Source organism: Marmota flaviventris, chromosome 10, assembly GCF_047511675.1.
Source record: "Marmota flaviventris isolate mMarFla1 chromosome 10, mMarFla1.hap1, whole genome shotgun sequence".
Taxonomy (NCBI): Eukaryota; Metazoa; Chordata; class Mammalia; order Rodentia; family Sciuridae; genus Marmota; species Marmota flaviventris.
Genome location: NC_092507.1, coordinates 75,288,887 through 75,316,309, shown reverse-complemented (window position 1 = coordinate 75,316,309; position 27,423 = coordinate 75,288,887). Strand labels below are relative to the sequence as shown.

Sequence of the window (27,423 nt, the reverse complement as noted above, 5' to 3'; positions counted from 1 at the left end):
ATCCCCCAGGCCCTCAGTGTCCAAGAGAACCAGGGTGTGGTTTGGCTTGCTGGGGTGAGGCACACACCACATCCAGATGCCCTTGGTCTCAGCCCTCACTGTGGAGCCCTGGGGGAAGAAAGAGGAGAAGACAACATAGAGTGACACCTGAGAGGTAAAGCTGCCAGGGGATACAGGCATTAAATCTGTAGGAATGTACAGTGTTGAACAAGGACAGTGTTCGCTACTATTTCAGAAGAATAAAAAATCCAAGTGTTATCTTTCTCAAAAAACACTTTGTACCCCAAATTCACATTATTGTTTCAAGTGATCAAATTACTTCACATTAAGAATTAGTGTAAACTCTATCATCCTGTGCTGTCTCCCTGTGTATTTTTATCTGGCCAGGAAGAGCTGTAGTGTCCTCTGGATTCAAGTTGAGTTCAGTTAGTTGTTGAACAAGGGAAGTTTTTGTACATGTGCACCAGGATATAAATATGAGAATATTTATAACTACCTTATTCATTAAATATAAACCTTGGAAATAACACCACTACTCATCAATGACAAATGGATAAATAAATTATGGTGTCCTCAGACATAAGCATACTATAAAGTACTTAAAACAAATTACAGATATGTGTTACAAACAGAGGATGCTCATAAACTTCTTCTTGAACAAAAGAAGCAAGACAAACAAGAATACACACGTCATAGTCCCTTTTATATAAAAGTCAAAAGAAGGCTGAACTAAGAATTTTGTAGACTGCATAATAGACGATAGAACCATTATTTAGAAGCAAGAGTAGAGTGTACCCTGAAAACCAAAATATTGTGAGCTTTGGTAAGAATGTGAGAGGATATGCTTTGGACTTTTGAATATTGGTTAAGTTTTCTTTCCTGATCTAGTTAGTAATCACATAATTTTCACTTTATATTTATTAACTATGTTGTATACATAGGCTTTATGTACTGTGTTATAGTTTGCATATTATAAAAGACTATGAAAAAAGAGCAGCATGTTAATTTATCAAAGATCTGCTATAAATAGAGAAAAATTGAGTGGTATCACAATTTGGATATTGGATATAGAGAGACCCTACTGTGCATCCTTCTGCTCATCCATTTGTTTTAAAAGGACATACTTCACTATATTTGTATTCTATATCAAATGGCCATGTTGCTTGCACAAAAGGATGCAGGGGGCAAAAAGGGAGTGATTGTTAGAGCTCAGCCCCTGAGCAGGTGAGAGTGGATGGCACCAGGAACAACAGTGAAGCAGATATTTTGATAAGGTTGAGGAGTTCTTTATTAATGGACAAAAGAATGCAATGATTTTGGATAGGTGAGAGGTTATAAATATGCTGGTAAGAATTAGACATTTTCTTTAGTGGGAGGGATTAACCTCTTCCTTAAGATGACCCTAGAGAAAGTGAGATCAGCTTGTCCTATTTGTGGTTCCAAACAACTGTCCTTGCCCCTGGACCACACTCACCATAGTTCTGCCCTGCAAGATGATTCATGAGGTAGGATTTCCCCGTACGATATGTCCCTACAATGGCCACGACCACCACAGGTTGACATATCTTTTCAAGAATCCTCAAGGCTTCTGAATTCACTGTCAGCTGCTCATTCCAGTTTTCCACTAAACAAATGGGGATCTTCATAGGAGATTCAGATGCCATGGTCACCTGTAACTCAGAAAAGCCACTCAGTGAATCACAAGATCTTGAAGTCTTTCTTATGGCTATTCAAGCCACATTCATGTCAGTTCTCTGCTTGTGGAATATTTAACATTAATTTCTACATTTTGTATGTTATTAAAAGTAAAAACATTATGTAGCATGTCATATGATGACTGGTATAGATGACTTATGTACATTATCGACATTTCCATGAAGGACTCAAAAAGTGTTGCCTACCAAGTGAAAGAAATACCAGGGATAAAAACAGGGAAAGAATAAGTCAAATTATCACTATTTGCAGACAATATGGTCTTATATCTAGAAGATCTAAAATATTCCACCGAAAGACTTCTAGAGATAATAAACATATTGGTAAACTAGCAGTTTACAAAATCAATCTACAGAAATCAATAAATTTCCTATATACAATAATAAATTGGCTGAAGAAGAAATCAGGACAACAATTCCATTCACAAGAACCTAAGAAAAAAATTACTTTGGAGTAAATCTAACCAAGGAGGTAAAAGACCTCTACAATAAAACTATAGAACACTGAAGAAAGAGATTGAAGAAAACCCCAGAAGGTAGAAAGACCTCCCATGTTCATGGATCAGCAGACTTAATATTAATTATAATAATTTTAATTATAATAATCAGAATTAATTAATTATAAGAACATTGTGAAAATGGCCATACTACCAAAATGATATATGGATTCAATGCAATCCCCCTTAAAATACCAATGTTATTCCTCAGAGAACTAGAAAAACTGTATGAAAATTCATTTAGAATTATAAAAAACCCAGAATAGTCAAAACAGTTGTAAGCAAATTAAAAAAAAAAAAAAAAAGCAATGCTGGAAGCATCACAATATGTAACTTTAAATTATGCTACAGAGCTATAGTAACAAAACTGCATGTTACTGGCATAAAAGCAGGTTAATAGAGCAATGGTACAGGTCAGAAGTCACAGAAAGAAACACCCACTGATACAGTCATATGATCCTTGACAAATGTCGATGCCAAAAACTAAACTGGAAACACAGCCATTTTGACAAATGGTGCCAGGATAACTGATTATCCATATGTAGAAGAATAAAATGAAACTCTTACCTCTCACCTTGCACAAACATCAACTGAAAATTCATCAAAGACCTAAGAATTGGATCAAAACCTATGTAACTCTTATAAGAAAACATAGGGTCAAACATCAGCATATAAGCATAAGCAATGACTTCCTCAATAGATCCCCCTAAAGCTCAGGAAATAAAGCCAAGAGTTAATTAATGGGATGACAACAAATTTAAAATCTTCTGATCATAAAAGGAAACAATTAAGAATGTGAAGAAAGAACCTACAGAATGGGAAAAAAATCTTTCCTCGCTAATCTTCCAACAGAAGATTAACATCCAGAATATATAAACTAAAAAACAATTGATAAATGGGTAAATGAACCAGACAGATACTTCTAAAAAGAAGAAATACAAATGGTCAACAAATACATGAAAACATGGTCAACAAGATTTTCAATTATGGAAATGGAAACCAAAGCTACACTGAGATTTCATCTCATACCAGTCAGAAATCAAGAACACAAATGCTAATAAAGACTGAAGAGAGTGTGGAAATCAAAGAACACTTTTACATTGTTGTGGGATAGTAAATTAGTACAATCACTTTGTAAATCAGTATTCAGGTTCCTCAAAAGACTGGACATGGAACCACTCTATGAGCTATACCACTTGTCAATATTTGCCCTGAAGAATTAAAGTTAACATGCTGCCGCAGTCTGGCTGGGCACAATTCAGGAGCCACTTGTCAAAAGAAACGAACTTTATTTTTACAACCACACACGCCAAGCAAAACAGCTCCTCAGGAAAAACCCTCAGAGCCCAACTGCCACCACCGGCTTCCCACAAGCCTCTCAACCTCCCCCACTCCTCCTGCTCTTGAGGCCGATTGTCTGGGTCTCATGGGCGGAGCCAAAAAAGTCCCCCAATGAGCAGCTCCGTGGTCTGAAAGGGCGGGGAAACAGCCCAATGAGCATCACCGCAGAGGAGCCAATCAGCTAGAAGTTGCTGGAGCCGCTGTGAGCCAATCATCAGCTGGCAGTCTGAAAGTTTGCTGGGGCCCCTTCGGCTGTGGCTCTCAACATCTCCCCCTCTCTGTTTAAATAACAAGCATGTGGCTTAGGGACTGTGCCTGCCTTAGATTGTCCAATAGTACATATGGTCCTTACCCGTTATCGGATGAGCTGACCTCAAGGCATCAGCCTCCTGTCTTAGGTTGGTACCATTGCACTTGGATCTTACCCGTCACTGACTACCGGTCCAGTATACAGCCACACCTGTAGATAGGTCTTTGTATCAGCGGGGGGGGGGGGGGGGGGTGAGGTTCTCTGCCTCACCTCTGTTGGTCCCCAAATATTAGCTGAACGACCATGATGAGCAGAAGGGAGGAAGATACACCAAGCCAATTGACGGTTCCTTTTGGAAAAATTGTACCACTGATGATATCATCAGCAAAAATACCCCAACACTACCACAAGTCGCTGCACCAACAGATAGTTCACAATGCATACAGGTGAGTTCACAATGCATACAAGTGATTCATAGTCCAGGCAAGTTCTGCAAGCAGTTCAGTGATGGCTCCTTTTGGAAAAATTGTACCACCGATGACACCATCAGCATAAATACCCCAACACTACCACAAGTCGCTGCACCAACAGATAGTTCACAATGCATACAAATGATACATAGTCCAGGCAAGTTTTGCAAGCAGTTCAGTGATGGCTATTGCAGAAGCTGTAGATTGGTTTTATTTTTGTCTTCACCGGCACTGGGACGAAGATAGGAATTCTGGCAATAATGGCTAAAGAAAAAATTATGTTACATTCCAGAAGGCACTAAAAGAAAACAATTTTCTTAACAATTTACATTGTGTTGAAGAGAATTATTAAATATAATGAAAAGGAAAGGTGAAAGTAAACAAACAGATCTGTTAACCTCCTTTTTTGTTCACATTTTAAAACAATCCTCAACAGCTGTTTACCCAATTTAAATTAAGCCATTTAAATCACGTGAATAAAAAAAAATATTTGGATCCATTTTTTCATGAGCGCTCATCATATATGATATATGGACATACGTACATTCAAACATATAACACAAAACACAATTGTGCACACATAATATAATACATACAACACATAACATAATAGTAAAGGCCTTATAACTTTTACAGGTGAAATCTCCATTGCAATGTTTAAAAACTCTATAGTCAAAAAATAGAACTGATCAGCAAAACATTAACCTAGGTCTGTATGAGCTCAAAATCAAAATAGAACTTCATGATGTGGGAAAGGGCAGTAATAAAATAGATATTGAAAAAAGCATCCTTGTTCTGTCGCAGATGTAAGAATAACCAAACTGGAGTTTTGGATATCAGTTGTTATGGATTTGAGCCAAATCATCTTCTTTTTGGTCTGTAGAAATCGCTTCAGTTAATCTCTCTGGAATCCAAATCGGTTGCTGTTCTCCCTGTGGAAACACACAAACAGAACCCCAACTCCAGACAATTACTGGGTCAGGACCTTTCCATTGTCCTTTTAGAATATCCTTCCAAAGTACCTTGGGCTTATGTACATTTTTTGGACACATATGCCTTTCTGCAGCACTAAGCCCTGATGAATCCAAATTTAAAAAGTTTAGAGTAAAAAGGGTTATTTTAAGTTTATCTTTGGGGAATATATACCCCTTCCCAATTCCTTCTTTTTGCTTTAATAAGTACATTTTAATAGTTTGATGAGCTCTTTCAACTATGCCTTGTCCCTGTGGATTGTATGGGATTCCTGTTATATGAGTAATGCCAAATGATGAGCAAAATTGTTTAAAAGAGGTAGAAGTATAACCAGGGACATTATCTGATTTTAACTGTTTTGGAATGCCCACAGAGGCAAAATTTTGTAAGCAATGAGTTATAATATCTTTAGTTTTTTCTCCAGCATGAAGGGAGCCCATCAAAAATCCAGAAGAAATATCAACTGTAACATGCAAATATTTTAATTTTCCAAATTCTGGCAAGTGTGTGATGTCCATCTGCCAAATATGGTTAGGTATCAGTCCTCTAGGATTGACTCCAAGATTAACTTGTGGTAAAAAGGTCACACAATTTTGACATTGTTTTATTATTTGTCTAGCTTGTTCCTTAGTTATTTTAAAACGCTTCTGTAAAGTATTAGCATTGACATGGAACTTTTTATGAAAATTTGTAGCTTCTTCTAGTGTAGAGAAAATAAGTATGCCATGTGTAGTTTTATCTGCTAAATCATTGCCCAAACAAAGGGCTCCAGGCAATCCTGTATGTGCCCTCATATGTCCTATAAAGAATGGATCTTTTCTGTTCCAGATTAGACTTTGTATAGTGGAAAGCAAAGATAAAACAGTAGAGGAAGGGGAAATCCTACCAGCATCTTCAAGGGATACTATAGCATTAACTATATACTGACTATCAGAAAATAAATTAAATACAGAATCTTTAAACATCACAAAAGCTTGTAATACTGCATTAAGCTCTACCTTTTGAGCTGATTGTTTGGGTACTAAAAATGTAAAAGTTTGATCAGGTGTAACTATTGCTGCTGTACCATTATTTGATCCATCAGTGAATATATTTGGAGCATTCATGATAGGTGTTTTTCTTGTCATTTTTGGAAAAATTACAGGATGCGATGACCAAAAAGACAATAAAGGATTAGATGGAAGAGATTATCAAATGAAACATTAGATTTGCACATGATTATTGCCCAAGTATTTAACTCATTAGCTAACTCATCAATTTGATTCATAGTATATGGAGTAATAATTTTATTGGGAGAAATTCCAAACACTCCCTTTGCTGCTTTTATTCCTTTGAGTATTAACTATCCTACAGCCTCAGGATACCTAGTAAGAATAGTGTTAGGAGAATAAGATAAATGTATCCATAATAATGGACCTTCTTGCCAAAATACTCCTGTAGGAATATTTTTTGTTGGCAGTACAATAAATAATAAAGGCAAACTTATATCAATTCTATCCAAATGCATATTTTCCATATATGTTTCAATGATTTTTAACGCCTTTCTTGCTTCAGGCGTTAACAGTCGGGGTGAATTGGATCTGATGGACCTTTTAGGATATCAAATAAAGGTCCCAACTCTCCTGTTGGTATACCTAGATAAGGCCTTATCCAATTTATGTCTCCTAATAACTTTTGAAAGTCATTAAGTGATTTGAGTTGATCTACTCGTATTTGAATTTTTGGTGGATGGACCATGGTTGAGGATAATAGAACTCCTAAATAATTAATTGGAAAATTTAATTGTACTTTATCTATTGCTATCTCTAGATTATAATTTTTTAATAAGTTTGTAAGTGTGGCATAACATTCTAGCAATGTGTTTTTAGCTTTGTGTGCTAATAATACATCATCCATATAGCGAAATATTTGTAGCTCAGGATTTTTATTTCTAAGTGGCTGGATTACTTTGTTAACATAAATTTGACACCTAGTTGGGCTGATAGTAAATGCAAAGCGTGGACTATCCTCAGGATGAATTGGAACTGAAAAAAAAAACAATCTTTAATATCTATAACTAAAACATACCAAGTTTTTGGCAAAGCAGACAATTGAGGAATCCCCGATTAAGCAGGTCCCATAATAACCATCTCATTATTAATGGCTCTTAAATCTTGCAATAATCTCCATTTACCAGATTTCTTTTTGATGACAAAAATGGGAGTATTATGGGGAGATACAGAAGGTTGTATATGTCCCTCTGCTAATTGTTGTTTGACGAGGTCATGGGCTGCTTGTATCTTTTCTTTAGTCAGGGGCCACTGAGGAACCCATACTGGTCTTTCTGATTTCCAAATAATTTTTATTGTCTCAGTGGCCCTTTCTGAAAATCCAACCCATGTCTGTCTGTTCCTTGATCTATTTGTATTGGTGCTGCTATAACTTGTTCTTGTTTTTCTAATATTTTTCCTTTCCTAAAACCTTGTCTAGTCATAATAGTGGGTGCATTTTGGTTGATGTTATTTGTTAATGTCAAACCTAATTGATCTAGGACATCTCGTCCCCATAAATTTACGGGAAGATGATCCAATACATATGGCTGTATAGTTCCTTCACATCCTTCAGGATCCTTCCAATCTAATACCATTGCACTTCTATGGGGATTAGTCGCCACTCCTAGGCCTCAAAGTGTTTGAGTGGCTTGTTGTAATGGCCAATGTTTTGGCCATTCTTGACGAGAGATGATGCTAAGGTCTGCACCTGTATCCAGTATCCCATTAAATTCATGTCCTTGAATATTTAGTTTTAGCATGGGGCAAGAATCTAAATTTAAAGAAAACATAGCCCAATCTACACCTGTGGAGCCTAATCCCTTAGAACCTCTTTCTACAGTACGACTGGAAAATTTATCATGTAGGCTGGGTATTATTAGTAACTGTGCTATTCTATCTCCTGGTGAAATTACTGATATACCCTTTGGAGAACTGGCTATAATTTTTATTTCACCTTCATAATCAGGATCAATTACCCCAGGACTTATCATAAATCCTTTTAGAGTAGAAGAGCTGCGTCCCAATAATAAGCCTACTGTTCCTTTGGGAAGAGGTCCTTTTACCCCTGTGGGAATGATTTGAACTCCCATCTCTGGAGTTAGTACTGATCTGGTGGAGGCGCAGATGTCCAACCCTGTGCTCCCTCTGGTTTGTCTGATGAGGGATCTGATGGACAATGTGTCCTGGACACTACCCTGATGGGGTTGCTGGGTTCCTCCAGTGCTCCATATATTTGTGGTTTTGGGCCCCGGAGCATTGGGTCCCCCTGTCCATTTTTTGGCAATGGAGCCCGATGCCTTTCTCCATGATATCATGGATAAACACCTGGTCCTTGTTCATTTTTTAATAATGGAGTACCCTCTATGGTGGTTTGAGAATGGCATTCATTAGCCCAATGTCTCCCTCTATGGCATCGTGGGCAGATACCCGGTATTCTACTCCTTTGATACCTAGTTTTGTTAAACCCTCCTCCTATGGGGCAATTCCTTTTAAAATGTCCTGTTTGTTCACAATTGTAGCATGTTCTTGGCCTGGCATCTAAAGCCTGTTTTACTGCAGCTGCCATGACTTGCTCTTGTTCATTAATGTCTCTACATAATTTAATATATGTGTTTAAATCTTCATGTTTCCATGGTCTAATGATTTCTCTGCACCAACGATTCGCTTGGTCATAAGCCAGTTGTTTTATTAATGGCATTGCTTGTTCTGTATTCCCAAAAACTCTGGTAGCTGTTTGAATAAGCCTATCTACAAATTCATCTTAAGATTCATTAGCTCCTTGTATTACCTTAGATAATTGACCTTGTAAACCTCCATGTCCTTGTAAAGTCTTCCATGCCCTAACCGCCTCTGTAGCAATTTGTGCGTATACGCCAGGATCATATGCAATTTGTTGCTGCTGATCCTCATAAGGTCCCTTTCTTAACAACATATCTAGATTTCTCTGAGGATAACCAGCTGCTACATTTTGCCTAGCCATCTCCTTGCAAAATTCCTCATTGGCAACCTTCCATAACAGGTATTGTCCTCCATTTAGCACAGCTTTACACATATTAGCCCAATCTGCTGGTGTCATGTTCAAGTTGTTAATGGATTGGACCAAGCTTACAGTGAAGGGTGCTTGAGGACCATAGGTTGTTACAGCCTCTTTTAGCTGCTTCACTGTTTTGAAATTTAAAGCATGGCGAATTCACTGCCCTCCTGCCTCAAATACAGGGCATGTTAATATTTGAGATCCTGTCTCAGGATCCCAACTATCAACTGCGGGGATTGGGAGCCTCCCAGCATATGGAGGTGGTGCTGTTGGTTGGACACTTATGCCCTCTGGTGATAGAAAGGTGTTAGTAGCAGTCTCCTGTTGTAACTTTTCCCCTGATGGCTTTTTCTGCTCTAAACTTTCTTCCTCTGTCTGACTAGCTTGAAAGACCTTCTCTTTTACTTGAATCTTTTCCTCTTTCTGACTAACTTGAGAGACCTTCTCTTTTACTTGAATCAATATGTCTTCTCCTTCCTCTACCTTTGTCTGAATTGAAGGCTTTGGACTAAGCAAACAAGATACGAACGTCCACAATGGCAATATGCCAACTGGCAGAGTCCCTGGGCTGTTCTTTTTTTTTTAATCCCCCCTTCCCTCCCCTCCCCTCTTCTCTCTCTACCCCCCTACTGTCATTCATTTCTCCCCCTTGTTTTATTTTTCCCTTTCCCCTCACTTCCTCTTGTATGTAATTTTGTATAACCCTGAGGGTCTCCTTCCATTTCCATGCAATTTCCCTTCTCTCTCCCTTTCCCTCCCACCTCTCATCCCTGTTTAATGTTAATCTTCTTCTCATGCTCTTCGTCCCTACTCTGTTCTTATTTACTCTCCTTATATCAAAGAAGACATTTGGCATTTGTTTTTTAGGGATTGGCTAGCTTCACTTAGCATAATCTGCTCTAATGCCATCCATTTCCCTGCAAATTCTATGATTTTGTCATTTTTTAATGTAGAGTAATACTCCATTGTGTATAAATTGGGCTGTTCTTTTCTATTTTTTTTAAATCTTCACCATGATGGTTCCATTGTGATATATTCAACAACTCCTCCTCAAAAAGCCATGGGCTACATTTTTGTATTGTATCAACGTATGCCCTGACTGCTCTTGATTTTACTGGGATGCCTCCTTCCTCTAACAATTTACTTAACACTCTTTTGGTTTGTTTTTTACTAATTTCTAATTTCTACTATAATACAACCCAACAAGATGACACCAAACAATACCGAGACAGAATGAAATAAAAATGGAACAACAAAAAATCATTATGGCCTTTCTATCCTCCTGAAATGTGCATCCGTCCTTTCTCCCTATCTGTTCCTCAGATGTAAATAGTTTTTCCTCAGATGTGAGCAATATTTCTTCCATCTCACTCATCTCCGGGGACAGGCAACTTAAAACAAAAGTGAAGCAAAACAAAAGAGGAATCTTAAAATGGCTACCCATCCTCTTGCCCTGCCCTCAGGGGTGAGCAGTTTACCTTATCACTTACCCTCAGTTGCTCCCCGTGCGAGCCACCAAATGCCACAGTCTGGCTGGGCACAATTCAGGAGCCACTTGTCAAAAGAAACGAACTTTATTTTTACAACCACACATGCCAAGCAAAACAGCTCCTCAGGAAAAACCCTCAGAGCCCAACTGCCACCACCAGCTTCCCACAAGCCTCTCAACCTCCCCTACTCCTCCTGCTCTTGCGGCAGATTGACTGGGTCGTGTGGGCGGAGCCAAAAAAGTCCCCCAATGAGCAGCTCTGTGGTCTGAAAGGGCAGGGAAACAGTCCAATGAGCATCACCTCAGAGGAGCCAATCAGCCAGAAGTTGCTGGGGCCGCTGTGAGCCAATCATCAGCTGGTAGTCTGAAAGGGCGGGGAAAACAGCTCAATGAGCATCACCACAGAGGAGCCAATCAGCTAGAAGTTGCTGGGGCCACTGTGAGCCAATCATCAGCTGTCAGTCTGAAAGTTTGCTGGGGCCCCTTCGGCTGTGGCTCTCAACAACATGCTATAGTGATACACCCATAACCATATTGATAACTGCACAGTTCACAATAGCCAAACTAGGGAACTAGCCTGGGTATCCATCAACAAATGAATGAATAAAGAGAGTATAATTAGCCATAAAAATGAATGTCATTTGCAGAAAAATGAATAGAACATGAGACCATTATGTTAAGCAAAATAAGTCAAACTGAGTAGGTCAAGAAGAGTGCTGCGGAGTTAAATTGACCCAAATATATTATTATATTGTGTGCATGTACAGATATTTAACAATGAATGCCATTATTATGTACATCTATAATGCATCAATTATAAAAATGTGGAGAGAATACAAGAAGCATTGCCTGAAATTTTTCAGAATAGATTGAGGAAAACAAAGCACTGATGTCAGAGCCCTGAGAATATTAACATTTGGGGATAAGTGGAGGCAGAAGGAGAAATGGTAGAGGGGAACTGTGGTTAGAAATATTATTAGGCATTACAAAAGAATTTCTTCTCTCATTAAATCAAGTAATATTTTTTTTGAATACTTGCCACATGCTGGATACTGTTCTAGAGATCCATTATCAAGGAACTTAGTAAGTGAATGCAAATTGCTGTCTCAAGGATCTCTGTTCCATTGGGGAAACAGATACTGAACAAAATAATCAACCTTTATCTGATAATGAGAAGTCCTCAGAAGAACATAAGCAAGGAATAAGGTAAGGCCTCCAGGAAAATGAGAGAAAATGCAGGTTCTCGTGGACTGTGTTGAGGGCAGGTATAGGAATAAGTCAGGAGACCACTGAGGACAGGAGGAGGGAGCACACTTCCCCAGGCTGCTGCTTCTGCAGAGATAGCAGCTGAGCTGGGAGTACACAGAGCCCTTTAGACAAATGGCTTGGGACCACTGCCAGTGGCCCCCAAGGTCTTCCTGTACTCTCCAGTGCAACCCCAGAGTGGAGTTTCCCTTGGGGAACCCCAGAGTGGATATCATTGTTGTTTTTAGTTGAGGGACAAGTTCATGGGTGGTCAGTTCTGCAGCAAACTCACCTGGCAGGTTTGTGGCAATCAGCGCACAAGTTGTCACTCTATTCACTGCTTGTGTTTCACCCTCAGCTGGCTCCTCAGAAAACTAACCGTTCTTCTTAGAAGCTGAAAACCAAACAGGATATTACAACCAGCCAAAAATCAAGTAAAAATAAATAGCACTGAAATCGAAACTACATTCAGTTCTTCCTGCATTAACCATTGAGGTCTCACACTGTTCCTGATGAGGCAGGGAAGGGAGTCTGTGAGATGAGATGCCTGGTTGTGGGGAAGTTCAACCCTGAGGACCAGAATCTGAAGTTGCTCTGTCATTTCTCACACATCAGCACAACTTTCCCCTGCCAAAGGAGCTACCAGTAAAACAGATGTTGGCACAATACCACATCAGTGGTGAGTCACCACACTCCCAAGGATACCAAGCCACTCAAGAATTCTGTGTCCCCTCGGAAATGGGTTCACTGACTTGCACAGAGCCTGATGGGGAAGCCCCTCATCTTTCTGGGGGCATTAAGAAGCCCTTGGGGAGAGTCAGTGTGTGGGGCCTGATGCGCACTGAGTGGTCTGCATGTGGACAATGTGCACTGTCTCCAGGCCACCCTCAGAGGCTTCCCTCTACACATTTGCAGGGATTGTTCCTTTTAAGTGGAAGAATTTTTAGCACTGTGACTTGAAACCAGATTTCACTGTTGAAAAGCACTCACTCCAAGCCCTCCCCAGTACCACTGAAAAGGGAAAAAAATTGTTTTGGAATGAAAGCTCCTTCTTTTCATTCCTTGCGGGACAAAGATCTCACAAAATCAAAGTTGACAGACTTTGGTATAGAGGTGGGCAGAGAGGGTTTGTCTACAGCTGCTGTGTAAGAGTAGAAAGCAGGATCCACCCAAGACCTCAGCATCTAAGTGTCTGTCCCTGGTGCTTTCCAAGGACTAACACCAGAGCAGAATCAGGGATTTTTATCCAGTGCTGCTGGATCCCTAACCTCTGGGATCTGGACAGCTGCCTACATCAGGGATGACCCCCTCCTGCCTCTCTCCCTCTACTACCTTTCAGAGGTCTGTGGTGAAGCAGTCACCTCCCAGATGGAGCAGCAGAGAGAAGCACTTCCACAGCTAGCACCAGGTGTGTCCCTGCAACAGCAAGTGGCTCCCTGGTCTGCCAGCTGAACTCCATGCTCTCCTCTCTTTTTTTCCTGTTTTCAGTAGGCTTTGGGGGAAAGAGAAACTGCACTGGTGGCCTGACATGAACATCTTCTGATTAGGGAGTGAAGGTGACTCCTCCAGGCCAGTCTATTTTTTCCTCTTTCTAACTTTTTTTTTGTGTTCCCTTTCTTCAAAACACTCATCTGCTGTCAGCTGCCCATTCTGTTCCTGTAGCCTAAGCTGTCATCATTACAATGGTGAGAATTTGTAGACAAAGCAATAATTTCTCGGGCAGCCAGCTGTTGAAGAAGAGTCTGGAAATCTTAAGGAATGAGCTGCTCTCAGTTGGGTCCTTGTGCCCCCTCACCACGTAATTAGTATGATATATACAATGTTGAATGTCATTAGGATGAGAATGTTGTTATTGGGGTGCTCTGTTCAAGTACTATGTGTTCTCAATGATCCCATTATCCTCTACCTTAATCTTAGTTGATAGGTATTCTAATAGCAAAGAAAGCGAAGTTACCCCTTTGACTCCTGGACCTTAGACTTCTACTATATTAGTCATTATCCAAAATAAGGCCAGAGAAACAAGGTGGGTACCTTGCCCTTCAAGATGTTATTATGCATCTGACATGAGCAAGTCTCCTTCCAGATTAATCAGTTAATAGAATCCTTGATGAGCCACAACAGGCAATGATTAGTTATTAGCTGCATTCACATATCATTAACCCATTTCTGAGCAGGTCAAATACTTCATGGAAATAATTTGAATATTCAGTTTTTTTCTTGATCTCATAGAATAATATATTTTGCCACTGGAATAACAAGGTTGACCAGATTAGACTTAGTTTGCCAACAAATTGTTTATGCAAGGGACAGAGTTTCTAGACATTTTATATTCATATCAGCCCATTATGTACAATTTGCACCCCTAGAGGATGGATATCAACTCACTTTAAGATTTTTTTTTAAATTGGTCACAAATGTAAAGGACACAGAGGTTAGAGTAGAACCTAACCCAGAATCTGGAACTTTCCTTCTGGAGCCAATTGAGTTACAAGAGCAAGTAATAGGCAAGAATTCTTATAATCTATTCACTTATATTGTGTGTCATCATGCAATATTATTGTAGCAAAAGCTGATTAAGAAAGTTTCATGTTTCTTTTCCAAAAAGTTGTAGCTTCCCCCAACAATTCAGTCTAGGCAGATGACTAGATTCTTATTCCTGCTTTTCTTTGCCTTGGCAATTTCTGGAATGTTGTAGGAAATGTTCATAGAAAACAAACCAAAGGAGGATGGAGCAATCCTTTATTGAGTACCAACAACTATGGTTGTGTCTGTTAATAAGGGAGGAATCCTCACTTGATGGCAATTAAATTTGATAACTTTAAAATTTCTGAATGCTGACATTGGGGAGTATACTGGCAAATGAAAACTGGCTGTTGTTTATATAATAAAGTTTTTGTCTGCTAAGTACCTTGATTTGATGATCACACATTGAATACATGTATCTACCTAATGACCCCACTGTGTACCCATAAATATGTCCAATTAAAATACTGATTAATAAAATAAGTTATAGAAATCAAAATAAAATAAATTTTATGTACCAAAAACGCATTTTTAATTAATCATCATTTGGAGCATATTTGGGCACAGAAATCATGTAATTTCTGGTACTTTTCTTCCTTTATTTCTTTTGTTTTTGGAGATACAGTGGTGAATATGACCCAATGTATATCTTCCACATATTTCAGTATGTATTACAAGTAGATTTAGTTTCCTTTGTGAAGAATAGAAAAATTACAGGAAATTACTTTATGAAGATAGTTTTTTGTTGTTGTTGTTGTTGTTGTTGTTGTTGTTTGTTTGTTTGTATCTTTTTCCTTTGTTAACTTTTATGCATAAGGCCAAAGGCAAGAGCCAGATTGGTATTGGGTTTCTGCTTGATAAAAATCAGTGGAGGCATAAGGCTCTTCTTGAAATGTGACTCACGCTAGATATATGGTAACTGACTCAGTGAACCTAATTAGGACACCAAAATCAAAAGTCATAGCAATCTTGACTTTTCAAGATTCAGTAAAGCAGGCAAGCCAGTATCAGTGGCTTGCAGAAGGTACATGAAGAAGGGAGATTGAAAAGACACATTTGCCATTACCTTAGTCTTCAGCAATTCCATGCAAATTTTATTTTCTAGATCCTCCCAAGTCAGACATATGGATACTTGTTTATATACCTTTTATCATTGGCTTAAAGGTCCTTGGCATATAAGATAACTAGAGACTGTAATATTTCAAGTGCTTATTCCTTAGAAGTCATTGTTTGGGTTGCATAATAGTTGGAAAAGATGTTTCCATGATTTTCAATTTTTTCCTTTTTTTTTTTTTGTTCAGTAATGATTTGAAAAGTAGTGATTTTTAAAACTTAAAATAATTAGAGAAAACAAATGAGCCAAGATGATGAACGTTTCCCCACTTTAAAATTTTACATGACATACAAAAGGAAGTGAGGAGAAAGGGAAAAATAATACAAGGGGAACAAATGAATGTCAGTAGAGGGGGCAGAGAGAGAAGAGGGGAGGGGAGGGGAGGGGAGGGGGGATAGTAGAGGATAGGAAAGGCAGCAGAATACAACAGACACTAGTATGGCAATATGTAAATCAATGGATGTGTAACTGATGTGATTCTGCAATCTGTATATGGGGTAAAAATGGGAGCTCATAACCCACTTGAATCAAAGAGTGAAATATGATATATCAAGAACTATGTAATGTTTTGAACAACCAACAATAAAAAATTTAAAAAAAAAGGTAAAATCTTAGAATACCAATTTGAGATTTTATTCTTTTTTACTGTAAATATATAATGCTCTTACTTTCCTTTAAAGCTTAGCCGCTTCCTACAGATTTTGATATGTTGTATTTTTATTATTATCCAATTAAAATATTTCTAATTTCCAAAAAAAAAAAAAAAAAAAAATTTTACATGTCTGTTGATGGGGAGAATTTTCCACAGAATAGCTCCATACATTCATTGTTTTTTTCCTCTTTTAGTGCATACATACTTATGTCCATAGTAGGACATATTTATAACCTGATATGACATCCTGCCTCCCTGGAGAAGAAGTTGTGGATAAAGAAGATTGGGTAATTAGACAAAGTATCTCTCGGAGGTTACATGTAATCTGAGGGCAGAATAGAGCTGGTTGAGTAGGTGGGAAGGGGAGAGTGAAAATTATTCTAAGCAGAGTTTACAGAATATCAAGTTCTAGTTGCAAATGTGGGTTTAGACATTAATTTCACAGATGTCTGTATCTCTGTCCCTCTGACTCCATTAAAAGAGCATCCTTTGCTTATGTCAAATCAGTAATGGTGACAGACACTACCTGTGAGTATAGCCCTTGAGTCTGGGTCATTCATCATTCCATGAATAAAAGAGTCAGTGAGAACATCTTCTCTATTGGTTCAAAGATCCTACCATGAAGTTTAAAAAGAGATACCTTTGACCTTCCTCTGTGGTCCATGATATCTGATTTGTGGTATTGACATACCTCAATAGATTGTCATTAACTTTTACTGCAAAAAGTGCTCCTCATATATGTTTTTAAAACTTGTCAGAGATGGTCCTTGTAGATTAAGAAGTTTTAAAATGTTGACTTTAGTAATAGATCAATATGACTATTTGATAAAAGCTATTTATTTACATTTTTACTGCTTATTATTATTCCTCCGAAGCCTTTAGAACCAGCATTAGTGCAGAGAGAGAGAGAGAATGATGTGGACACCAGGAAGTATCCAAGGCTGTGAATTCCCTGATTTCAGGATCCCCCAAGTCTCTCTAAGGGTTAGGTTCCAAAATGGCCTGGATTCTGGTTATTAAAAGGACATTCTCCATATTATGGAAGTTTGGCAGAATGTAAATACTTTCTTCCATCCCATTTATTTCTTTCTCTCTGTTCTGTTCCTCTTGTCCTCTGTACATCAGCTTCTGCTTCTCTAGATACTTCAGAAATGGTTTAATCACAAATTTCAGTTATAGTAAAGATTATTCCAGTCATTATTTTGCTAGTTTCTATTGTACATCATTTCCAACTAATAGATTCCATATAAAGAGGTATTAAGTATACACAAATCTTTATCCCCCTGAAAACTATTTCTGTTTTAGAAAGTGTTATAATTTGGGGTTAAAGTACACATTGGACAACTTAATGATTTGAATTATCTCCTAAGGTAAATAAATGGACTCTTTGAATGCCCATTTGATATGTAACTATACATCTGATGGATATGTTTTTCCTGTACACACATAAAACTTACTGAGAATAATAATAGCAAGAATATGTATACTAGCTCTAAAGTGAAAGCATTTTAAGCATCCATCCACCATTGATAAGTAAACAAATTGTGGTATATTGGTTAAATGGAAAGATTTATAGCAATGGAAATTGCCAAGCTCTAGTTACATCAAACAAAATGGATAAACAACTCGATCATAATGTTGAGCAGACTCACTGAACACAATAGAATAGAGACTATGTGAGTCTACTTATGCAAAATTTATGAACAGGCAAACCTAATGTTTGTTATGAAGTCAGAACTGGTGCCTGTCCTATGTATCAGTCATCTCATGGTTTTTGCAGTCATTTTTGAATCATTGGATGATTTAAAGCCCAAACCCAAATAAGATTCTTTCACAGGCTGTCACTAAGAAGGGTTGCCAGTTTGTTCTCACTTGTCTTTAACATTTTAAATCTTTATTTTCAATGAAGCTTCCTGTTTTTGTAAACAATAAACAATGAAGTTATTCCCAGATTTTCCAAGAAATAATTTCTAGGGTCCATTTAAGACACAAATTGAAATTTTAATTTCTTCTTATACATGAAATTGAAAGTGAAAATAGGGCCAGACTGCTTTGAAAAAGGAATAATACTAACAAAATCAGCGGCATTTCCTTCAAACTAATGAAATTTATGTTCCTCTCAAGCAAACCAAAAATAGCTCCAGGGAAATTTGAATCTTTTTGTGACATTTATATGTAAATTTATATGAAACAGTGGGGACAGCAATGGCTAAGATGTACAGCAGACTCTGGCTTTGAAATGAGATCTGGGCAGAATCCTCTCCAGAGTGGGGTCTGGGGAGACAGCAGGTTCTCGCCCTGAGCAGGGCACAGCTGGCCTGAGCTTCCAGGCCTGCCATTCCTCATGCCTTCTTCATAGAAGGGTATCAGGTGCTGTTCCTTCTCCTGGCCCATCCCACACTCTAGACCCCACAGACTTTATCATTTATATCAACCCTTGTGTCAGTTAACAAATGCTTCTTTATTGATTCACAGACAAACCTCCCATATCACCACCTGTCCAGGTGATTCCTCCAGATTAGGACAATTCACATGCTTTTTAGTCACCCATGGGCATAAACTGGGATCAACATCCAAACATACAGCATGCTGTTTATTGTAATTAACTGAGGTAAGTTGCAGGAATAAATAACATCCCACACAAGTTCCAAGCTGCTATTGTCATCACCTTTTGTCTCTCTAATTTGTGAGCAGGATAAAGCACCTTTTCTAGCTCCATTGGCTGCCATAACCCTGGTTTCTCTCCCAGTATGAGGCCCAGTACAATCCCTCTTTCCAAGCAAACTTTTCTGTCTAAACACCATTATGTACATGGTTATGTAAATAACTGATCTGTGCCCAATTGAACTCTTACATGTCAGTCTTGTACATAGTTATTTCATATTAATCAAATAACAACTGGTCTAACAAGTTAGTGACTGGTTAAAGAGCCATATCCAATTTTTTTAGAAGTTTTAGAAGTTATGCAGAAATTGTGTCTTCAAATAAATCTTTTCCTTTTTAAATGGAAAACTCTTCATTTCTCTTCATATTTCTATTAGTAAAAAAACCCCACTTCATTGAAAATAAATTCATAATACAGAAAAACACAGCAAAATAAAAAAAAGATTCCTTCACTTAGCTGACAATCCTGTAAACTTTGAGTATATACTCTTCTGAGGTTTTATCATGATACATTTGTTTTTTCCAGAAGAAAGCACACTAAATGGACCTCAAAGTAAGTTGTTCTTAAGCAATATTTCCAAACTGATCTTCAGACAATAAATCTACTTTATCTGGAAACAATTTTAATTTAAAGCCATCATGGAGAAAGCAATCCACAGGAAAAGAGTTGGAGTAAGGTTGGAAGGGGATCAAAGTCAGGGTAACACTTGACAAAAGAAAAGGATTCAATGGTTGCAACTCTTGGATCCAGTTCTCCTTAAACCTAATTTCAAGTTTCAGACTTATAAAGCATATTCTGGGGAAAAGATGTTTAAACCTTATTGAAAGGTCATAATGAAAATAAAAAAAAATCAGGCTCTCTAGTTCCTTGTTCCTTGTTCTTAGGAGTAGTCTTTTCTAGTCAAGCTGAATTTTGCTATTTCTAGTAGTATTAAATACTTTCATTCTGCCCTGGGAATTTACCAAATATGTATTATTTCATTTTGAATTTTTCCAATTGTATTCATCTTTGTTTGAATGTAAAACATCCATTCAAAGTGTTCAAAGCATGGAAGAATATATATATAGTGTAAAGTTAGTTTTGCTCTCCTCTTTCACCTCAACTAAATAGGTGCCTTCCTGTTGTGATACTTATACTAGTTTATTTTGTATTTTCCACAGGTAGGTTATACCATATGTATATTTTCATTATTTTATAAATTAAATGGTAGTAAGTATTCACACTTTCTACATTTTTCTTTCATTCAAGATGTAAGTTGAAGATGTTCACCTACACATACAACTCCCTCATTTTTAAAAATGATTATAGAGTATTATTATGAAAATGTGTCCTATGATTTACCTTATGAGTACCTCACAAAGAGACTTTAAGTTGCTCCCAGTCTTTTGTAATTATCATGACCTTGAAATGAGTAAACCACTACAATTATCATTTTCAAATGGGCAAAGAGATACATAAGAGAATTTCCTATTTGTGGAATTGATAGATCAGAGGAATATGCATTTTAGTCTTTGATGTATATTATTAAAACTTTTCTTCACTACCCATTAAGAAGGCAAAATTATGTACTTCCCAGTTTTATTTTGCATATTAGTTTTAATAGTAAAATAAAATTTTCTCATGTTTCTTTCTATTTAACCAATGTGGTTGTTGGTCACTTCCTACAAGAGCTTATCATGACTTAAATAATTTCCATGACTAAAGTATGAATCTCAAATATTTTCTTCACATTGTTATTTAGTTTTATGCTTTAAGTCTTTTCTATAAATCATTTAATATTGTCTTTGTTGTTTCTCATTTCTTTAATTAAAATTGTTTCTCTTAGAGATAGACTCTAATATTCTTTGATAACTACTTTTTATTTTTAAAATTTTCTTGAATGAAACTGATATGACACAACTCCTTTAAAAGGAACAACAGTAAAATGCTATTAAAATGAAAGATGCCTCATTTTATAATTTCCTATCCTCATATTTCTCAGTAATATCACTGATTATTTTCATCCCTACACTGACTACTTTTACCAGCCCCAGGGAGTATTGCAAGGAAAACAGTGCCAGCTATATCAAGAATCTGTGAAAACATTGAGGGTGTCTTCTTTTTACACGTTTCAATCTCCTCTCTTAGTCGATTCATGTCTTTATTTATTGCCTCAGATTTCTCTCTAAATCCCTCAGTAAGCAGTTCTTCTTGGACCTGTAAAAGAAAAACAGTACACTTTCGAGAATCCCTGGTTATTAACTGCCAGAGTTCTGGATTTAACAAGTTCAGCAGTTAAACACGTGTGTCTATTTCTCTACCACCTTAGAATATTCTTTGATATTTCCAGAACTTTGACCTAAATAGGGGGAGTACTCAGGGCTTACACACTTGTGAGATTTCCTCACTCTCACTGGAGGTGGAGAGGGATTTTATTCTAGCACAAAGGATGCTGTGTGGGGGGAAATGAGGTTGAATTCTGATTGATTCTCAGATCCACCAAGGTGGCATGGCTGTGATCCTCTAACCTGTCAGGGATTGTGCATTTTAAGTGGAAGAAATTTTAAATTTGTGACTTGATAACAGCTTTCACTGTTGGAAAATGCTCACTCCAAGCCCTCCCCAGTACCACTGAAAAGAGAAATAAATTGTTTTGGAATGACAGATCTTTCTTTTCATTTCTTGAGAGCGAAAGATCTCACAAAATCAAAATTGACACTTTGGTATAGAGGTGGACAGAGAGGTTTTGTTCATAGCTACTATATCACAGGAGAAAGCAGGATCCACACAAGACCTCAGCACCCAAATGTCTGTCTATGGTGCTTACCAAGGACTAACACCAGAGCAGAATCAAGGATTTTCATCCAGTGCAGCTGCATCCCTAAGCCTCTGGGATCCAGACAACTGCCTACCTCCTGTCATCATCCCTGCAACTGCAAGTGTCTCTCTGGTCTGCCAACTGGACCTCGTGATCTGCTGTCTTTTTTTCCTGTTTTCAGTAGGATTTGAGGGAAAGAGAACCAGCACCGGTAACCCAACATGAACCTGCTCTGATTAGGGAGTGAAGGTGACTCCTCCAGGCCAGTCTATATTTGCCTTTTTCTAACTCTATTTTCAGTGTTCCATTTCTTCAAAAGACTTATCTGCTGTCAGCTACCCATTCTATTCCTCTAGCCTAAGCCGTCATCATCACATTAGTGACATTTGTAGAGAAAGCTATAATTTCTAGGGCAGCCACCTGTTGGGGGAGAGCATGGAAATATTAAGGAATGAGACTTCTCTTCTTCCAAAGGTAATGAGCTGCTCTCAGTTCAGTCCTTGTGCCCCTTCACCAGGTAATTAGTGTGATATAAACAATCTTGAATGTCATTAGAATGAGAATGTTGTTATTGGGGTTTTCTGTTTAAATATTAGGTGTTCTCAATGATCCCATTATCCTCTCAACTCCATTCTAGTTGGTAGATATTTTGATGGTAAACAAGCATAGTTAGTCCTTCATCCCCTGACCCTAGTAGTCCAGTATTTTACTGTTCATCCTAAATAAGGCCAGAGAAACAAGAGTGAGTATCTTGGCTTTTAAGATGTTATTATGCATCTGAAATAAGCAAGGCTTCACCCAGATTAATCCGTTAATAGAATTCCTGATGAGCCACAACAGGTAATGGTTAGTTATCAGCTGCATTCACATATCATTAACCCATTGCTGAGCAGGTCAAATTCTTCATTTAATAGATTTGAATATTCAGCTTTCTCCTTGATCTCATGAAATAACTGTATTTCCCCATTGTAATAATGAAATTGACCATGTGACTTAGTTTGCCAATGGATTCTTTTGCAAGGGAGGAAGTTTCTAAGACATTTCGTATTCATATCAGCCATTATGTTCCATTTGCACCTTGGAGGAGGGATGCAAACTCACTTTAAGATTGTTCTTTTAAATTGAAGACAAATGGAAAGGACCCAAGCTTAGACTTGAACCTAGCCCAGAACCTGGAGCTTACCTTCTGTAGTCAATTGAGTTACATGAGTAGGAAATAGGTAAATTCTTATAATCCATTCACTTATATTTTGTAATATCATAAAATATTATTGCAGTAAAACTTGGCTAAGAAAATTTCCTTCCTCTCTTCCAAAAAATTGCAGCTTCCCCCAATAATTCAGTCTGTGTTGATTCTCACACCTGCTTTTCTTTGGCTTGGCAATTTCTGGTATATTGTAGGAAATGTTCTTAGAAGGCAAACCAAAGGAGGGTGGAGCAATTCCTTGAGTACCATTAGGTATGGTTGTGTCTGTTGACCAGGGAGAAATCCCAACCAGATGGCAATCAAAAGGATAAATAGAAAATTTCTGAATGCTGACAATGGGGAGTGTACTGGCAAATGAAACCTAGTTGTTGTATCTCTAATAACGCTTTCCCATGCTAAGAACCTTGATTTGATGACCACACATTGTATACATGTATCTAGCTAAAGACCTCACTGTACACCATAAATATGTACAATTAAAATAATAATTAATAAAATCAATTATAGACATCAAAACAAAATAAATTATATGTATCAAAAATTAATTTCTAATTAACCATCTTTTGGAGCATGTTTGCGCATGGAAATCATGTGATTTCTATTACTTCTCTACCTTTATGTCTTTTCTTTTTGGAAATATAGTGGTGAATATGACCCAATATCCACCTTCTACATATTTCAGTCTGTAGTACAAGTAGATTTAGCTACTTTTGTGAAGAATAAAAATTCCACGAAATTACTGTATGAAGATAGTTTTTTTGTTTGTTTGCATCTTTTTCTTTTTAACTTTTATGTGTAAGTTCAAAGGTAAGAGCCAGATGGTATTGGGTCTCTGCTTGATAAAATCAGTGGAGGCATACGGCTCTTCTTGAAATGTTGCTCACACTAGACTTTCAGTCACTGACTCAGTGAACCTGAGTGGGATACCAAAATCAAAAGTCATATTAATCCTTGTTTCTCAAGATTCAAGAGCAGACAGGCCAGCATCAGTGAGTTGCAGAAGGTGCATAAGTGAAGGGAGATGGCAAAGACACATTTGCCAGTACTCAGGCTTCAGCAATTCCATGCAGATTTTCTTCCCTAGATCCTCCCAAGTCAGATATATGGACATTTCTTTATGTAACTTTTACCATTCGCTTAAATGTCCTTGGCATATAAGATAAGTAGAGACTGTAATATTTCAAGTGCTTATTACTTAGAATTATTGGCTGGGTGGCATAATTGTTAGAAAATATGTTTCTATAATTTTCACCTTTTTACTTCTCATTTTGTTCAGTAATGATTTGATAAGTAATAATTTTGAGAAAAACATTAGAGAATAAAAGTGAGCAAAGAAGATGAATAGTTCCTCAATTTAAAATTTTACATGTCTGTTAATTGGGAGAATTTTCCACAGAATACCTTCACACATTCAGTATTTTTTTCCTCCCTCCATTCACCCATGCTTATGTCTGTCCCCATATGGTTGGATATACTTATAACTGATATGACCTCATGCCTCCCTAGAGAAGAGGTTGTGAACAAGGAAGATTGGATAATTAGACAATTATCTTGGAGGTTACTTGTAATCTGAGGGCAAACAGAGCTGATTGAGTAGATGGGAAGAGGAGAGTTGAAATTATTTCAGGTAGAATATCAAATTCTAGTTGCAAATGTGGCTTTAGACATTAATGTCTCAGATGTTCGTGTCTCTGTCCCTCTGACATCATTAAAAGAGCATCCTTTACGTATTTCACATCAGTAAAATACTCACAGACACTACCTGTGAGTATAGCCCTAGAGTCTGGGTCATTCCTCATTTCATGAGTAACAGATTCAGTGAGAATAACTGGAAAGAACATCTTCTCTGTTGGTTCCAAGATCCTACTCATGAAGTTTAAAAAGAAATACTTTGGCCTCCCCCTGTAGTCTGTGATATCTGATTTGTGATAGTGAAACACTTCAGTAGATTGTTGTTAACCTTTACTGCAAAAAGTACTCCTCATATATGCTTTTCAAATTTGCTGGAGATGGTCAGGTGCAGAATAAGAAGTTTTTAAATGTTGACTTTAGTAATAGATAAATAAGAGTCTGTTGATAAAAGCTATGCAATTATATTTTTTTCTACTTATTATTATTCCTCAAAAGCCTTTAGAACCAGCATTAGTGCACAAAAGGAGAGAGAGAGAGAGAGAGAGAGAGAGAGAGAGAGAGAGAGATGATATCGATACCAGGAAGTGTCCAAGGCTGTGAATTCCCTGATCATAGGTTCACCCAAGAGCTCTCTGAAGGGCTATGGCCCAGAATAGCCTGGATTCTGGTTATTAAATGGGATACAATAAAAATTTACAAGGCATGTAAAGAAGCAGGAAAATATAGGAATATGGACATAAATGAGTTAATCATAATCAAAGCAGCACTTACAGAGATCTTAGAATGACTAGCAAAGAACATTAGAGGAGTCATGATAACTACATTCTGGGTATTCAATGAGTTAAGGAGAGTTAAGGAAAGATATAAATAAGATCTGTATACTAAGACATTATTAATGTAAAAGCAAGAAAGAGTAATGATATCAAAAGAGTGAGTTTAATTTATTGGTTAGAGCAAGACTCAGTAGCTGTAGTATATCAGCATGTCATTTAGCTGTCTTTAAACTTGTTTTCTAGAAATGGGAAATAATAAGACAGAGTAAGTCATGAGTATCATATTTCTTGGTTAGAAGGAGAGATATGGGGGTAGGAAGAAAACAAGGAGAGAAAAACATGGTAGAAGAAAAACCACAAAATGTGCAAGAGTTCAAACTAGCAGAAAAAGGTCAAGACAGTTAAAAAGGAAGTAGTCTCAATTAAGATTTATATTTCCTGACATATATTTTCAGGTTCTCTCTCCACCACCACCACCCCACTTATTGCTTTTCGATTTGAATAAGGAGGAAAATGAAGGGAAAGGGGAGTTGTAGGAGAACAAGGATAGGAGATGGAGGGACAGAGGAGCTCCTGCCTATGGCTAGCATGTGACCAATGAAGCTGGGGCTCCAGGAAGAGAGGAATTATCAGAAGGCAGGATCTAAGTCACTTGCAGGCACACACAGGTAAGCAAAAATGTTGCTGCTGTTACTAATGTGCTGCTACAGAGCCTTGAAAAGAGGAAAGTTAGTATGTGTTAATGAAAATAATAATAATTTTAAAAGCAAAAAGGAAAAAAAAACAGGGAGTCCAGGAGTGACGTAACAGTCTGAAATTGTGCTTCAAGAGGCTAAGCAATATGTGGGCCCAAAGAATTTGAATTTGGCAAATCTCCATTATTTCTAGAGAAGATCACTTTGACTAAATTATAAGCATGAGACTGACTATGTTGCTTTCACAACTCCTCCTCTTTCACACAAGGTTTTAGTGTTTTCTCTTACTCTTATCAGTGGGCTGTTTACACTGCATCTGACTTCCTGTTTTTACCTTTTTGTTAAAGTAGCATATCTGTGGCTCTTTCTTAGCTGTGGTAGAAACTGTGTTGAGCAAGTTCCCTCAATGGCCAAGATAATTTGTGTTCCCAGTCAACAGAGAGTAGCAAGATAAGGCAATCCTAAAGCATTTAAAACTCTCAGCCCTACATCTGCTGATGGCATTTGGGAACATGCTTGCTCCTGATAACACTAGAGTTTTCCTAACTCCTGTCCTATATCAGTTTTGGCTGCAGGTTGCCTTGGCACTGGTGTTTTTTAGTCTGCCTCTTGTAAAAGCCTTCCCACCCTTTAGACCACATCTTGTCACAGGCTCTGATTCTTGGGGCAGGGTTTCTCTTGATCAGCTGCTTTGATGAGAAAGTAGCATTCTTACCTTTTTTTTTTTTTTTGGACTTACTTTCTCTCCAATGTCCTGGGGGCTTTCTAGACTTCCTTCAGCAGTCTGAAAATCAGGAGAAAAAAAAAAAAAAAAACAATAGGCAATTTTTTTCTCAGTGGTTAGATTATATGAAACTGAAAGCACCGAGAGCAAGAAAAATTGTTAGAAATACTGCCCGTGGCGTGAATACGCCTGATCTCTCAATTAGAGCTTCCTAGTTTGAACTTTGGAAGAGAACTTAGAGAATGAAGACCAGCCACGTCATTTGAAATATAAATTTATTTCACAACTGGAGGCCAGTTGGAGAAGCCTAGAAGGTGGAAGTAATATATTATTTGGGCTTTTAATTTTCTAAAATAATGTGCACACTCACAATTGACCTATTCAGTCTTTTAAAGAGGCAGCAAGTGAGGGAAGGGGATGTCTTGTGCACTTGTGGATCCTCAACACCTGACCCAGTCAGTACCTGGCATTTAAGTACACAAGACACTGTCTGGAGGGACTCTGTTTCAGGCCCAATGAAGACAGCTTTACATGAATTAATATACAACACACATATCCTCATGTTTTTATAGAAACTGAGGCACAAAAAAGCCTAATAAC

At 37.6% G+C, this 27,423-nt stretch overlaps 2 long non-coding RNA genes across 3 annotated transcripts in view; one reads left to right on the top strand and one right to left on the bottom strand.

The window, feature by feature from the left end:
- The window catches only part of LOC139707261 (uncharacterized), a 214,889-nt gene that overhangs the window by 158,013 nt on the left and 29,453 nt on the right, over nucleotides 1–27,423 (top strand). The gene's annotated exons all lie outside the window — the stretch shown is intronic.
- Nucleotides 10,863–13,574, bottom strand: LOC139707260 (uncharacterized). 2 transcript variants are annotated; one of them, XR_011708876.1, is made up of 3 exons: nucleotides 13,374–13,574; nucleotides 12,334–12,435; nucleotides 10,863–11,160 (listed from the first exon to the last, which is right to left on the bottom strand). It is a non-coding gene; the product is annotated as an uncharacterized lncRNA (long non-coding RNA). The 2 variants fall into 2 exon arrangements; XR_011708877.1 differs by lacking the exon at nucleotides 13,374–13,574 and adding an exon at nucleotides 12,544–12,616.